This window comes from Anarhichas minor, unplaced genomic scaffold (genome assembly GCF_050575085.1).
Source record: "Anarhichas minor isolate MPS153535 unplaced genomic scaffold, ASM5057508v1 ptg000051l, whole genome shotgun sequence".
Classification (NCBI taxonomy): Eukaryota; Metazoa; Chordata; class Actinopteri; order Perciformes; family Anarhichadidae; genus Anarhichas; species Anarhichas minor.
The window spans coordinates 868505-880227 of record NW_027466497.1 but is presented as its reverse complement, the minus strand read 5'-3'; positions in this window follow the sequence as shown (position 1 = coordinate 880227).

Here is an 11723-nt window from a genome sequence, read left to right as displayed (position 1 = left end):
GGAGCGGTGATATATCATTTGTGTATTCAGACATTATGGATGTTTTCAAAGCACACTCAGGCGCATAAAGACATTACGGTTGTTTAAAGTTTAAAGTGTTACGGCTGATCAATCTATCTCGCTGCAGGAATAAACAGATTCTCTGATTAGAATCCATCTTTATCCGTCTCCATCTCTGTTGGTCTATATTGTTCTGACACACACACACACACACACACGCACAAGTGCCTGGCCTGCTGCTGCTACTGGTGGTGATATAGAGAGGCTGTAGAGGCCCCAGCTGACCCAGCTGGGCTCTGCTGCTCTATGAATCTTTTATCACATCACCTCTGCAACCGTTGCTCCCCACTCTACCCCCCCACCCCACCCCCCCCTTCTCCCCCTCTCTGCTTCCTTTTCATCGTCGCACTGCAAAAATAACCATCTAAAATGGTGCAATACTGGAGAGCATTTTAACTTTAATAAATCATAGCCATATTAACGACAAGTGATTAGTGTAATTTCCATAAACAACACACGCCGTTGCCATGAAGATCATCATCCTCTGCCAGCCATTTGAGCTCTTTGCGTTAATGATGCCTCAATTCTGCCCAAATTAAATAAGAAAATGCAACACAGTATTCCTTTTATAGCTGGGTGATAAATCAATTTTATCAATCATTTTCAAATTAATTTTCTCATAGTGTCCCATATGAGAAGAATACAAGTGCATAATGAAAACACTGGAGCTGGAAGTCCCGCCTGCTCTATCTCAAGAGGCCCGTCATAGAGGTTTGTCCAGATTGCAGGAGAATCCCATTTGTTTTTCATTCAGCCACATCGTTAAAGGCGGACTGTCCTCGCTCTTATTTGCAAGCGATCACATTGGATTGGATTGGTGTGTCGAGACATCACATGGGTTGTTGCGGTAGCGACGCAGGCATCAGCAACGACGTAGCTACGTGGCATTCCAACGCGGAAGCATGAGAAATGGGGGGTCCGTCATTTCGACCCTGAGAAACAATCGCGCCGCCAAGTCGCGGTGCAGAACATGTGTTGCACTACATCGAAAGGATTATTGGTGAAAATGCAAGAAGAAAAAGGACTGAAACACACAAACAGAGAGAGAATAAACAACAAAGAGAGTTAACATTTCAAGTTTTGAAGTGGCCGTTGAGTGTACATAATTTATATAGACGTTGTATGTTTCCTTTATACTCATATTTTAAGTTGTGTTACATTTTATCATCATTTCTCACTACTCGGTGCTTCTGTTTGGCCGCCGTCGCGTGTTCCCAGCCATGCATTGATCGCACTTCTTGCAATAATTGCAACGCATACTGTTGGGTCAGGATCATTTTAACGGGGACTGGCGAGACAGGCGACGGGTGATGATGTCGGGTCTGGGCTCGGCCTTTCAGGGCAGAGGACGGATGTAACGGGCACCGCAGCACTGTTGATAACAGAAAAAACGATCAATAGTTCTTTTCATTTTGAATTACTGGTGTGTTTGAAGGTTGTGTTGTTGCTCGAGGAGGAGTATAGGGCGCGGCTTCACACACAGCGTGTGTGTGTGTGTATATTCCTGTCTCGCACTGTCAGACCTCTCCCCACACTGAGCTCTGCAGACTTTGTGTGTGACGCAAAAGACAGTATCAAATTTGATTTTAGCAGCCAAAGCATTCGGACTGAGATGCATCTGTGGAAAGATTGGAGTGGATAGATTGGAATTCAAACCACCTCCAAATGTCGCTTGGATCCAGTATCAGAGGAACAAGGCCACAATCTGAAACATTCATAAGGGATGCCCACAAATGTCATATGAGAATTTTATTGAAAAAATATTGAGCACTGGTTGTGTTATGGAAAAAATGAATGATGGTCGATTATATTTTTCATGAGCATGGATTTCAATAAAAACAAATGCCTATTTGAAACAGTCATTGTGAAGAAATGGCTTGAACGGTATGTTATGCCATTTCAGAAGATGAAGTTCACATGTTCTTTAATTATTTCATTTTTAGTCACTTGTTCCTGCTGCAGTTTATTGTGCAGGTAAGGAGCTATGTTGCATGTCAAGTAATTACATTTTATTGGACAAAACACAAGATATTCCACATCTTATGTTCAGGCTGGTCTCATCCAGCATTCGTAGCTTGAACTACGAAAAGAAATGCGTCGCAATTTGTAGATATCACACAAAATGATTTGGTACGTTATCCACGTAATCGCTAACGAGGACGTATAAAGACCGTAAAAGACCACACATGGTGGGCGAGAGGAGAGGTGGATGGGTCCAAGAAACGGTGATCTTTCAATAAGTCAGCGTTAATGTTTTTGTCACGTAACTTGTGTACTTCTGTAACGGCACTTTAAACCCAAACGATGATCTTTTCCTAAACCTAACTAAGTCGTTTTGTTGCCTAAACCTGACTGAGTAGTTTCCTGTTGAGACGGAAGTTTATTTTGAAAAGAACGTATGCATGCAAGGGGCAGAAATTGACACGTGTTGCTGGCTTTCGTAGGAAAACAAAAAATAATCAATAACTTTTGGTAAGATATCATACGAACCTTTGAATGAGGACACGTCATGTTCATGTTTAGGTGTGGGGAAATTAATACAATTGTATCACATAATAATTTCAGCAAAACAAAGCTCGGCGAAAACAACCAAAGACAATGTTTGCAACTCCAATGACAGGGGATGCATTGGATACAGCTTCATAATTATCAGAATAGGAATATGTATTAACTCCAGCTCCCCCTAGGGGTTTGGGAACCACTGGGTAAAGCAAATAAAAGAGGCAACGGCCTAAAGAAGAAAAGTAGGAGGAGAGGGTTAGAAATCACCAACTTGTTTGGGGTTTCCCCTGTTAGTGGGGGGAGAGAGGAGGAAGATGAGGGACTGACAGAGAGAGTGAAAATGAAAAGCAGGATAAAGAGTCACCCTGAGCCCACAACTGCGTAAACACTCCAGAAACACCAACAAATCTCACAAGCTGTATTCAAATTCAAAATGTGTCTCTTCTTTAACCTCCAGTCATTCTTGACACTGCTGTCACTCCATCCCTGTCGGTCCGGAGAGAAGGTGCGCTGTTCAATTATCCCTCTCCTTACAGGACGAGTGCGGCGACCTCGGCCAAACTTTAACTTTAAATGAATAACAGAAAGGCTTTTATGTGAAATGTGAAACAGTACGGCACATGACAGGCAATTACTCTTGGTGATGTCACTCTGTCAAGGGGTCACTCCCGCCGCCATTGTTGTTATGCGCCGCTCCTCCCGTTCGCACGCCTTTTGACAGACATTTCTTTAGTGTTTGTGCTGAGCTTTGCTGGCAGTTTGTGGCGGCGCCTGGACAGAAACTCAATATGGACCGGTGCCTGTATAAATGAACTTTCAGAAAGAAACGGAGGGAGGAGGAAAGAATGTAATGGTGGGCGAGGGAGAGAGACAACAGACGGAGAGATAGATTCGCAGGTTTCCATGGACCGTGGTTATGTCTGGACCGTGGTTCTGCCTGACATCCACTGCTACTATCATTATTAGTAGTAGTGTTGCTATTACTATTGCCGATAGCGTTACGTCATTTACTATCATTATTATTCTATTATGTCCACTGCTGCTGTTATTATTAGTAGTCATCATTATTCTGCTCACGACTCTTATTATATGAATCATGTATGTCATCTGCATTAAATGTGTTGTAACTCTGTTATGTTGTTCATTCTGTACACATGACATCTATAACACGATCCCTCCTCTGTTGCCCTCCCTAAGGTTTCTTCCTTTTTTTTTCTCTCCATTAAAAGTTTTTTTTGAGTGGAGTTCTTCCTGGAGCAATGTGAGGCAGATTTGCGAGTCGTGATTTTGGGTTATACAAAATGAATTCCAATTGTAATAAAGACTTTCTAAGACTTGAGAAATTATCTTTGTTCGAGTGAAATCCAGCCATGGTTTATTCATGCCAATCGCATTTCATTTCTATTTACATGCATAACATCTTATTCCACAGATAGCACCCGTCCGAGTCCTCCGAGACATTTCAGACGGCATGATGAAATGTTGAGTGACAGTGAAATACCACGGCTGATTTCTAAAGTGCTGCATCATTTAGGGAGAGAAAGAAAACCCTGCTGTTTTAGAAACACAAACACAAGCAGGCGTCTTCTGAACGTGCGCAGCAGCATCCTTCTTTGATTTTTTTTTTTTGGTCAACGTAAATGCATTTCCAATTGGGAAATGGGATTTGTATCCATAAAGAACAGAGAGAAATAGCAAAAACGGGAAGAGCTCTTTTCCCCTGGGCCCCAATTAAAACTTATTTCGGCAAAGTGGCAGCTTTTTATCCCCGGCTTTTTCCATGTTTTTTTTTTTTCCGCCACATCTCTTGACAAACTGAAGGAAAGAAGCAGTGAAAGCATGCTATTAGAAACCGAGAGCCAAGTGAGGGAGGAAGGGGGGGGGGGGGGGGGGGGGGGGGATGAGATAGGCTAGAAAACGGAAAGAGCAAGCAAGCTATTAGTCACGCATTAGTCAGAAATTATGGAATAATTTCAAATGTTAAAACTCTATATCTGGTTTTCAGAGTTTCAGATTAATTATTATACAGTTTACTTGAACGTAAGGGAATGAGTGGACTGCTTATGTAGAACAAGAACGACAACTAGTAACGGGGGGGGGGGGGGGGGGGGGGGAGTTTATAATGCCAAGAAACCAAGAAGCGGCTGCGAGAGGTCTTTTTTACGCTGAGCTGTGATGGAGTGTTATGAGTGCTGTGTGAAGCAGAACCCATTTGTAGCTCAACATACACACCGACAACTTGCCAAATTTCAAACAATGTAAGGATTCGGATCCAGTTGCGAGCGTTTTACTGATTCTGACAGATAGCACAGATCGTGCAGGTTTACGCAGCGCCGGTCTATTTTCATATTGATGCTTGCACATCTCACAGAATTACACTTCAAGTAGCCTGTAGTGAACTCCAAAATCCCTACATGTTACTGCTGCTTTGATGAGAGGCAGTAAGCTGTGCAATGATTAGTTATGCTTGTGGGGTTGGGATGGCTGGCTAGAAGTGTGTGCTTTCTTTTTGCTATCTCCATAAGCCAACAGCTCAGCTTGCTGTTTCTAAGAATACAAAGTTTCCATCCAGACCAGACCATCAGATTCAATTACTGAGCACAAAGCCCAGAGCAGCACAAAACCCACAGCATTCAATAACAGATGGAAATAAATAATCTGCTTTTATTAAAAAGAAAAGGGAGCTCTAAGATAGTGGAATTGGCTCATGAGGTATTTTGATTAAAAATATCCACTGATTGCTTTCTATCCATCTTTCTACTTAATTTGTGTGTGATTTGCAGCAGTCAAAAGACCTGAAAGAATAAAGACAAGCTCTTTTGAGCCTGTGAATTTGTTGGGATTGGACGCAAAATAAAAAAGGAATAAAAATTGGGTTAAAAAGGTTGAATGGTTATAATATATCTGGAAATAAAACAATGCATTAAAAAAATAAAAGGTACCAAATCTTAAGAGTTCCTTTACGAGCAGAATGAAATGCTTGTCTTCTTAGAGGAGTCAAACCTTTTGAGATTTGTAAAACATAGAAATTTCATTGAGAGAAATCCCGTTTTCCATTGAAATCACACGAACGAAGTAAAAACTTCATTAAATTCAGGAATCTGGCGTTTGACCCTGAGCATCACTTCTATCACACAGCCGGAAAGATGAATCAACACGCAGCAAAAGGTGATCGCTCAAGGCAGAGTTGAATGGACTTCCCTGAGTAATGTTGCGTCGGTGTCTGTGAAAATCAATCGCTGATTAAATCCTTGCACATAATCTCAGTGTTGACATCAGAGTTTCGAACCTAGATGTCCTGTTCTTGACACCGACCTAAGAACTATAGAGTCAAAATCAAACTCGGAGCGAACATCGGCACGTGAAACTCGACTGAACTTCCCTCGTATCGTTGCAGCTTCCAAATGCTCCACTGCAGCTCTCTGCGGCATGTAAACTCTCCATCAGTTTGACACTGACACATTAACGACGTTGATCCACAGCTATTTCACTCCAGCACAGATAAGAGAGCAAGCATTGCTCCATATAAATGTAATCAGGGACCATATCTCACATTGGTACATGACGCATTCTGAAATATAGAGTTGACCATGCAAGCTGGGTAGGCACTGTGTTGGTTGTGAAATGCGTGCATGCGTGCGTGCGAGTGACAGCCGGGATCAGATAGCAGTGAATGCATTCCAGACTGGATTTAGAGTCAGCCTGATATAAAGGGTGGAAGAGGGGGAGATTGTCTCCGATATTTATTGACTGCTACGCTTGTGGAAGCAGTAGCGACGCTGCAAAAGGAAACTTTTATGCTTTGTGTTACCGCGATTCCAAACTTGTATTAGATTGGACTTCTTTTCACACAGCTTGGTGGAACGAAGATATCCTTGCGTGATGCCCTGCAACTTAATACTCTGCAGTATCGGATGCCCTCGCAGAAACATGTGGGCCGAATCATATTACGAGCTTGAATTGAACATTCTCCTCAAAAGTCTGTCCCTTAAGGCCAATGCTTTGCAACTTGTCAGCAGATGATTACAGATGTCAGAGCCACACTCGATCAAGTCAACGTCCGCTCTATGCCAAGCATATGCGAGTGTCCTGCAAAAGGGCCTTTCAGGACGTAAGGCCTGAGAATCCTGTCACTTATGGCAAATCCATGCCACTTCACTAGTGATGAGGACAAAGGATAGACTGCATGCCTCTGAGAGAGAGATGGGGAAAAGAGAAAGAAGAATTGCAGCCAGGAATGCTTTAAAGCGGTAGGTGAGAAGAAAAGGAGGCGCAAGAAAGAGAACACCGATTATACTCTTTGCTCCTTGCTTGACTCAGTGTATTGCGTGCAAACTATGCACAACCCCTCCATGTGCGCTTGCCTAGGGTGATGTCACAGTTTGTCACCAGGAGTTTATGTTATAACAAGTCTTTGTCTGTAGTCAGATTGAGGCAAAGGCCTTGAATGGACAAGCAGCCCGGAGAGAGAGCCTGATTAGCTACAAGGGGCCAAGCCCTTGGCAGACCTTTCCCGAGACCTTTTCCTGTCTCCCTCTTCTCACTACTGGAGACAGCTGAAGACAAAGCCTTGGGTGCCTGGCCCTGAATGTAGAATAGTCATCCAACAGTAAACACTGTGGGGCTTTATTTAGCAAAAATATTGCATCATATTTTTCCATATATATGTATGCAAACAAACAGCCCCAAGGGCATGAATTTTCTGATTTGCCCTCCCTCTCCAGTTTATTTCTACACCCTGCCTTTTGTTTGCCAAGAAGATTGCCTCCAAGTCTTAGCCTGTGTGCATTACCATCAAGGTGGTGCACCATAAACACATTTGAGGAAACACACGCTGAATAGTTCACTTGTGCATTTGCATGAAGACAAGTTCATCAGTTCCTCAACCTCTCGTCACCCTCCGATTTCCTCCCCTGCCTCCACCAACAGGAAACCTGTTATACATCTTGACAGTGGTGGGTGTTTGCCAGCACAGTAAATGGTCGGAATATTAAATAGGTTCCTACGGTGTTTCTATCTGGGCTCGAACATGGTTGAATTATACATGTATTTGGAGATCACTGTGAGTGCGTGTGTTGAGAGGGAGAGAAAAACAAAGCAGCAAAGGTCGGAGGTGCGCTGTGTAGAATCAGCTGTCAATTACACTGGCTTCATATTCAGCCATTCCTCTGGTGCCCTCTGTCAACTGCTCTTGTTGAATTGGGATGTATTATTGTTTATTCCCTCCCACCACTGCGTTCGCTCGGTCCCCCTGATTGCAATCGGAGTTCCAGCCTTCCGGCATTCAGTATGCAAGCCCTGCCGCCGCATGCGGTGCCTTTGCGATCAGCAATCAGCCACCGTCTCTTGCCTTTCTCCTAAAGACCAGATGAAAAAGAACCTAACACTTGCAAACAGACAGAAAAGTACACACCGACGGGGGGTAAAAAAAAATATAGAGGGCGGTGAACGCTGACGACATGGAGGTATGCAATTACACGCGCACACACCTGTCGTTGTGCAACTCAGGTGTTTACGGTGAAGAAACTCCCCTGCCACCTCATTCTCTCAATACAGAGACTTGAATCTGTACCTTTAAGCTTGACTTTTACATGCCCTTTATGAATCTTACATTTGTACTGCTGATGGTCTGCATCAACAAACATTTGATGGCTTAAAAAAAACAACCAATGCTCAATCATTGGAATTGAACAGCCTTTTGGACATTTTCTCAACACACCTCGCAGAATTACAGAAAAACGGAGGTATGTTTCTTGACAGGTACACATGGTTCCTGTCTAAATCTCTTTTTCGGAAGCGTAAAGTAACCGAGAGAGATATTGTGGTGGTTTGTGAGGATTAAAAGGCATTTTTCAGACAGATGCATGTTGTCTGACGTTTAATGAAAACATCAGTGCCTGCACTTTTATCTTCTGAACAGGCAGATGCCACAGATGATCACAGCTACCGGGAGGAAGCACCTACAGATGCCTCAATCTCACACACTGATGAGCTCACCGTGTACCTCCAACTGTGGCAGGCGACAGTCGAGTCTGCATTTAAATAACTTTGCTTCAAAGTTGCACAGTTGAGTAGGTTAGTGCACTTTGTTCTTTAAGTGATTCATTCACTGCATGCGTTTCTCTTGGAAAGTAAAATACACAAGATGAAAAGTACCTGAGCAAAACCAGTGACTTGATTCCTGTATTGCTGAAAAAGGGAAATTCTGGTGATGCCTATTTGTTTTAAATTAAAATAGTGTAAGTAAAGTGCAGGAATAAGTGCATTTTGGGAAATAAGTCAATTGATCTTTCTTGCAGAGCAGACAGCGGTCGTATGTCTGTGCGGTAAATATAAAGCCCTCTTGGATCTTATTAAATATCATCAACAGTTTGATGGGTTAGTTATTTTTTTTAACAAAGATGCTCTATAACTGTCAAATACATGTATATACGATTGCTGGCTTGGCATCAATGTGAATTCAGGGAAACAATGGTTCTTGTCCTCATCATCAGGTGACCAGGCAACCAGTAGAGACTCCAGGAAGTTAATAAGAAATACTCCGGCAGATCATTTACATTTTACACTTCAGTTTTTGGACGGATTAAACAAACAAGATATAGAGTGTTAATTGCACTCTGGTAGTCAGATTGTGCTGCTGTTGGAGATAGTCAAACAAGCCGTTACCCAAGTTTCCAGTCTAAACTAAGCTAAGCTAAGCTAACTGGCTGCTCGCTTCGGCGACATATTCACCACACAGACCTGAGAGTGGTCTCTATTTTCTCACTTAACTCTCGGCAAGAAAGGAAGCCTATTTTCCAAAATGTCAAACTATTCCTTTAAAACAGAACAGCCATAATACACGTTGCAGATACTCTGCAACGTGTATTATGGCTGTTCTGCAATAATAGCATTTCGTTTGATAGCTCGGGGCCTGATTAGCCCTTTTGAACTTCCATTTGATGATTTGGACCAACAACCTTTCATCCATTAATGGAGAGGCTTTCACACTACATTGGAGTATACTTCTCCACAGCAACGTGACATGCACATATCCACAGGCCTAGCATAAATACTACTTTGATCTCCCCACAATGGAAGAATAGCTCAGGGATAATAATGAGATCACCTCTCCAAGCCCCTCTCATCCACTCCCTGGAATATCGCTCTGCCAGTGGTCAATGAGCAAAGCTTTGTACCAAGAGTCAATAGTGGAAAAGGGCAGCACAGAAAAGAAACCATTATTGAGTCAATGATTTAACCATTACTGTGAGATTAGCATTACTTGAACTACCTGGTTCGATGCTGAGTCTAAACAAGGACTGTACTGGAGATGCGCTCGTGTGAAGGTTGTAAATCAGCAGGTGGAGCGTTTGTTGAACGCTGCAAAAGAATAGCTAATGCCTTTCCCTTTGATTAGCAGTTTGACTCCAGAGATGGACTTGGCTCGCTTGTTGTCAGTGAGAGTCTGGAGGGGGAGCGTTCACATTCAAACCAGACTCCTTGGCAACCATTTCACTCAGCAGGGATCAGCTGTCTGCCAGAACAGATTACACCTGGGATACTGACGTCGTCGCTCCGGAGAGTGTTTTGACAGATGACCCCGATAAAAAAAAAAAAAAAAACGATCTCTCATGGAAACACAAGTGTGCCACGGAGGAGCAGACACAATAAATATTAGGTTCAACGTTGCTTCAGGGATTGCAAACAGATTCATCCAATATGACTTGAGCCTGGAACATTTACTGAGCATTGACTTTAATCCTGAAGGTACTTCAAAGCATTTGTCACAATAGACAAACTTCTTGTTTTGTCATGTTTAACATATCATAGGCTATGTATTAGATCGGATATATAAGACCATGATGTACAGTATGTTAATAATTTACCTCCTAAAGCCTGACCAGTGCAAAAAAAGGGTCTCTTAGCAAATAAAAAGATGGTTAAATAAGATGTAGATGGACGTCCCTGAAACAATATTCCTCCACTATACATACACTGTAACTTACAACTTCTGTTTGAATACATATTTTGTACGTATACTGTATGTCTGGATGTGTGCATAGCCTCTAACCTGCTCTGCCCACGTCTTACTTCTTCACAGGTCGGAAAGGAAAAATGAATAGTTGCTGATTAAGGACCACATGTAGTGTGTCTGTAGGGGTATGTATAGGAGTAGGTGTATGTGTCGGTGTGTGTGTGTGTGTGTCCGCTTTGTTAGATTCCGAAGCTATTCAGATACGTGCTGAAGTGGAGGAAATGCTCAGGACGGCTCCTGCGAATCACATAGCCACAGAGCTAAAGTTCCACGGGGAAAGATAGAGAGATAAGATGAAGATTAAGAACAAAGGAATGCGCACACCTGCCCACTGCAATGGCGTGACCCCAACTGCTAATGAATAGGGAGCTCAAACACAACCAATTAGTAGAGGTGCTTGTTAAACCGGCCACTTAGCGCATGCTGTGTCAGGATAGATTGGCCTTTCATGGCTGCTTTGGGGCTATTGATATGGCTGCTGACAAGTGCATTAAGAGCGAAAAAACGCCTCCGCTCCGGATTACTATTTCATCTTCAGTGAGCAAATAAATGAAGATCAGCCGGCTAACCACGTACCACTCATGTGCTGTGTATTTGCTGCCTCAGTTTTTAGTGCCTCACCAGCTTAGAGAGAAAGGGAAACGACGAATGGGTGGAAGACGGGGCTAGAGGCTGAAGCTGCGAGGTACTGCTGAGTCTCGAATCCGAAGGAAAAGGGTGAGATGAAAAGAAGCAGCTGGAGTTAAAGATGAGAGCTGGGCTGATAAGCAAACAGGTGAATAAAGATGGGAAGAAGAAGAGAAGAGAAAACACCATCCACCGATATAAGCCAGAGGGGATAGTAGACAAAGTAGCACGGAGAAGCAGAGTGGGGCGGGGAGGACTTGGCACAGTGGAGGGAGAATGGAGGCAGCGCCGTGGTGAGATGCCTCGTGGGAGGATGACACATATCTCATCCCCTGGAGAGTGAAGGAGAGGGGCCAGACAACCCTGCTGATTGACTGGCAGTGTGTTGGCCTGCCATTCACCATGCACTCACACTCATTAACACTGGCTGCGACGGAGCCAAGGGCAGAAAGCAGCGCTGCACAATAACATTTACCAACGTAAAGCTGTTCTTTGCCAAACGACTGCGCAGCATAAA